Consider the following 5,658-nt stretch of genomic DNA (forward strand, 5'->3'; position numbering starts at 1 on the left):
ACGCCTGCTGCCCAATCTTGGGGGACCTGGCGGAAGTGTTCGAAGACTGTATGCTGGGACTATTCACGCCATGCTCCTGTACGGAGCCCCGGTATGGACGGAACGTCTGGAGGCCACCCGCGGCCCAAGAAATGCCTTAAGGCAAGTGCAGAGGCGGGTGGCCAACAGAATTTGCCGGGGCTACCGGACAGTGAGCTGGGCAGCTGTGGGGGTGCTCTCCGGAGTACCCCCTTTGGAGATGCTCGCCCGCATGTACGCGGACGTGTACACGCGTACACGCCAATATCAGCGGGCGGGCATCACAATGACGGAAAGTCTCCGGCATGCAGTGAGGGTCCACTCCCGACGGGCGTTGATCAGCAGATGGAAAGACAGCCTCGCAGATCAGAGGCTGCCAGGTCAGCGCACCGTCGGGGCCATAAGGCCCTGTCTAGAAAGCTGGCTAGACAGGGTCAAAGGAGGGGTGTCCTTCCATATGACGCAGGTGCTCACCGGACATGGTTGTTTCGGTGAGTACCTGCAAAGGATAGGGAAAGAGCGCACAACGCGGTGTCATCACTGCGGCCACGAGTGCGATACCGCCCAGCACACACTTGCAGACTGTGTTGCCTGGGCGGGTGAAAGAACGGAACTCGTGGCCGCTGTAGGGAGGGATCTGTCATTGCCCTCAATAGTGAGGGCAATGACAGATAATCAAGAAGTTTGGAAGGTGTTCTCCTCCTTCTGCAGCAAAGTTATGGTGCAGAAGGAGGAGGCTGAAAGAGAGAGAGAAAGGGAGGGAGGAGAGAGAGAGAGTGAAACGGAGGAAGGGGACGTGCCCCCTCTTTCCCCGGCATCGGCGGCCTTGGCCGTTTGTGGTGTCGGGGATCGGGGGGGGCGCGCCCCCGGCGCAAGTAGAGGAGAAAACAGCGAGGAGGAGGAAGGGGACGTGCCCCCTCTTTCCCCGGCATCGGCGGCCTCGGCCGTTTGTGGTGTCGGGGATCGGGGGGGGCCCGCCCCCAGCGTAAGAAGGAGTAGCGAAGAGGTGGAGGACGTGCCCCCTCCCGCCCCGCCGTCGGTGGGCTTGCCCACTTGTGGCGGCGGGGATCGGGGGGGGTACGTCCTCAGAAAAAGGAGGAAGAAGGGAGACGAAAGTGCGGAGGACAGGGGGGGGCCCTCTCTTTCCCCGCCATCGGGGGGCTTGCTCACCTGTGGTGGCGGGGATCGGGGGGGGCCCGCCTCATACATACCCGCGTCGAAACACGACGCGGGATGAGGTCTCCGGGGGGGGGCTGGGGACGTCTAAGTCCCGGGGCTCCTCCCCGAAGACCTCTCGAGAATTGGGGGCGCGGGCGCGTCGGCCTCGCTTAGGCGGGGCCGGTGCGGTCGCGCCCCCAAACGGGCAACCCCCTCGGTTGTGGCCGGGTCCTGACTCCCAAGGGAGCGGAGGTGGCCGCTGCCGGGGGGGCCGAGGGGAGGGGTCTTTCGCCTGCGGGGTCGCGCTTTGCTCGGCCTCGCGGGGTGCGACCTTTCCCCTCACGGACGTAGATGCGGCGGGAGGGCCCTCTCACCGGGAGCCGCAAGGCACCGGTGGGAGGGCGTCAACGCCGTAGAGGGTCCCCTTCCCCTTCAGGGAGGGGCTTCCCTGGTGAGGGCCTCCGGGGTGTTTTGCCGAATCCCCATTCCCTTTGGGAGGGGGAAGGAGCACCACTCTGGAGGCGGGGGGTGACGGCTCGAGCGGGACACTCGAGCCGTGACCCCGCCCCCCATCTTTTTTGGGAGGGCGCGGCGTGGGGTTGATACCGCCCTGCGCCGCAACCGCGAGAACCCGCACTTGCGGGGGGAGAGTGTCGCCTTCAGTGGCACTCTCCTCGGGAGGTCTTAAGGCGGGGGGGCGGCGAGACGGCATGGGAAACCAGCATCCTCGCCGTCCCCCGTAAAACGCCCGCGAAGGTATCCGTAGTGGTTTTAGTGAGGTAGGCCTTGCGCCCCCTGACCGATTCATTCGTGGATCGGCCAAGGGGAGCAAGGAGTCCCACATAACCACCCGTCCTCTTCCCGGAGGCGGGGGTATCCATGAGGATTTCCACTACGCAACAAAAAAAAAAAAAAAGGTTAGGTTCTCTCTCGTGGGATGCGGCCTTGCCGTGGCGAGAGGGCTCACCCCTTGCAAGAGGATAGTCTTGCAAGGGGTGCTAACAGCATCCCGTACCCGAGTAACGCCGGGTACATTAACTCCCCGAGTCTGGGGAGTTTCCCCAGTCCCGGGGAGCCCTCCCTGTGGGAGGAGGGGGCCCACTTCCCCTATAGAGCTTCGGCTCGTATGTGGTAGAGGATGGCGACCTTGAATTCAAACGCCCGGTGGCATGGCATCGTTAGGGGTTGGACATTGCACGGCGCCTTGGCGCTGTCCTCCCCCCATGCACTTGGAGTCCACGACGCCTGGTCGATGATCCGAGAGGGGAGATTGGGTTGTCGTGGGCTCGGTGTGTGTGTGTGTGAATGTGGATGCGTGCATGTATGGGCCTGGTGGGGCCAAAAGGGTTTCGGCCCGCCACCCCTGGAAGGACACCAGGCTAAAAAACCAAATCAAAAACCATGATGGAGCACAGTAAAAAGGAAGAAAACCTTACCGTCACAGGGGTGCTCGGAGCCCCAGTGACCGGCGAAGAACCCGTTATCGTCCCGGGCGGAACTTCGTCGTCAACAAACGTCGGGCTACGTGAAGAATGCACCGCGGGTTCCTCACGCGAAATGGCTACTGCGAAGAATGAAGTAGAAGTGGGTGGCATTGTAGCTATCATGGAGATGAGAGAAGGAGAGACTCCGATACGACTCCCACAAGATATCGGGGTAGAAGCGATGGAAACAATGCCGGAGGTTTCCAATAAGAGAAAAAAGGAATCGGATTCAGGATCCGAAGATCAAGAAGCGCATCGCTACAACATAAGGCGCGGAGTGAGAGCCAGGAAGATCATATCATCGGACACGGAAGGCGAAGCCACCGAGGACCAGGTGGACTCTCAAATACTGTCCGAGACAGTAAAAGAAACAGGCAATTCCGGTGACAATGAGACATCACAGTGCTCCGAAGGCGAAAAAACTGCCAAGTCAACGAGAGGCCCAGGCAGACCGCCTAAGAGAAAGAACAGGGCAAGACAGTTGGATACCCCGGAACTCATGGATATTATGAGAGGCACTCCCGAAAAGTACGGAACCACGGAGTTCCATAATATGACTGCGGCCGGCATTGGCACAGTAGCCATGGAATGGATCGAGGAGATTGACACGATTCGAATCAAGTCAGGCAAGCTGCAAGGTGCATTAAGCGGAAAGATGAAGAATCACCTCACCGGCGTGAGGAATGCGCTGAGAACTTTGGTGATGAAAGCGGAAGCCGTAGGGGATCCAGGCTTCTGGAGAGCCCGCCACTCAAGCATCACAAAGGAGCTCGAAGATAAAAGGAAAGAAGAAAACAAATATAAAAGAGAAATAGAGATGGCAAACAAGAAGATGAAGAAATTACAGGAAGAAATAGAATCGCTCAAGAAACAAAGAGAAACAGAGACAGCGAAGAAACAGAGAGAGATATCGAAAAGAGGGAGTACACCATCCCCCTCTCCACAAGTGAAGGCAGTAGTCCAGAAGGCAGCTCAAGAGCCAAATAAAGAGAGAGAAAGGTCTTTGACTCCGGTGATGAGACCACCAATCAGAGGAATATCAACACCTCTGCCGGAACAAGATCCAATAACGGACGACATATCTCAAAAAATGGAGATTGAGAGGCAAATAGCCGCGCTTGTGAGGAGGAAAAGAGAGATGGTTTATGCGAAAGCAGAAAAGAGAAGCGCGAAAGCCCTATACAGCGAAATTGCAGAAAAATCCGAAGGTTCTAGAAAAGAGAAAGCCCGACAACTTCCTCGTGTGAAGGAAAATATACAAATTGTTCCTCCGAGGAAAGAATTGAAAGAAGAAGAACCTAAAACTAGAGAGATCAGTGAATGGACCACAGTAGGGAGAGGAAGGAAGGGTAAGAAAGTTAAAAATAAAAAGGAAGAAACAGTTACTCAGCAAAGAGAGCCGCCAAATATGGCACAGCCTGGAACAAAGCGAACCCAGGAGATTAAAGAGACTGGTGCAAGAGCAGCCCGTAAAAGGAAGCCACCCAAGACCGCGGCAGTAGCCATTAAAGGCTTTGATGAGAAATTCTCGTATGCACAGGCACTGAGAACCGCCCAAGACAAAATAGAACTGTCGGACCTAAAGATCTACAAGTCTAGAGTCAGGAAAGCGGCAAATGGAGGAGTCATTGTGGAAATACCCGGTCCACAGGGATCCGAGAAAGCAGACATGCTGGCCAAACAATTAAGAGAGGTCATGTCTGGACAGGCCGAAATAACTCGACCCACCATCAAAGGCGAACTCATTATTTCCGGATTCGACGAATCAATAAATACGGATGACATATTTGAAACAGTATCGAGCCTCGGTAAATGTAGGAACGAACAGATCAAGGTAGGCACTATAAGGAGATTACCCAATGGAAATAACATGATCTGGGTACAATGTCCGGTCGATGCAGCGATTCTAGTCGCAGAGAAAAAGAAGCTGAGGATTCGGTGGACCACGGCTAGAGTTGAAATGTTGCAGAAACGCCCCATTCAATGCTATAAATGCTGGCGAAAGGGGCATATCCGCAACAACTGCACCTTTAAAGAGGACTACAGCAAAGTCTGTTTTAGATGCGGCGAAACCGGCCACCCTGTTAAAATATGTAGAGCCGAGATCAAGTGCAGGATATGCAAAGATAGAAACCTAAACTCTGATCATAGAGTGGGTTCTAATAAATGCAGCCTGGATCAAGACGAGAGGAGAGGTGATACGCGAAAGAAAGACCGACAAGAGCCTGATCGGAGAATAGCGGCTCCGCCTGCTCCCCAGAATGAGTAAAATATTGCAATGCAATATAAATCACAGCTGGGGAGCCCAGGATATATTATCCCAGCACATAGCGGAGAATCAAATAGGTATCTGCTTGATATCTGAGCCCAGGCATGTGCCGGACTCCCAATTGTGGCTTGCCAGTAACAACAAGAAGGCAGCAATACACTGGAGGCCGGAGTACTTAAGGAAGATCTGCACGCCATTAAGTAAAGGAGAAACGTTTGTCGCAGCCAGATGTAACGATATAAATTTTATATCCTGTTACATATCCCCAAACGTAGATCATGGGGAATATCTTGGAGCACTGGACGAGATCGGAGATACAATCCAACGGATAGGCGGAAGTTTCATAGTCTGCGGGGATTTTAATGGAAAATCCACGCAGTGGGGCTCCGCGTATACCAACAGGAGAGGAGAACTGATCGAGGAATGGGTCGCCGAGATGGATCTGCGACTCGTCAACACTGGCAATACTCCAACATGCGTAAGACGGCAAGGTACATCGATCGTGGACCTTACATGGATCACGGCAGACCTAGTGGAAAAGATCCAAAACTGGAGGGTGGAAACTGAAACAGAGAACCTATCAGACCACCGATATATATCTTTTGAGATAGACGGAGAACCTCTGCCACGTAATAAGAGTAAAAGAGAGCGGAAATGGAATTTCGCTAAAATGGACACAGAGATGCTGCAGGTTTCCCTAGGCTGGGCATGCTCGGTCGGTATGTCGGA

Source organism: Prenolepis imparis, unplaced genomic scaffold (genome assembly GCF_030444845.1).
Source record: "Prenolepis imparis isolate NDT839.2.m4 unplaced genomic scaffold, iyPreImpa1.0 SCAF_155, whole genome shotgun sequence".
Taxonomy (NCBI): Eukaryota; Metazoa; Arthropoda; class Insecta; order Hymenoptera; family Formicidae; genus Prenolepis; species Prenolepis imparis.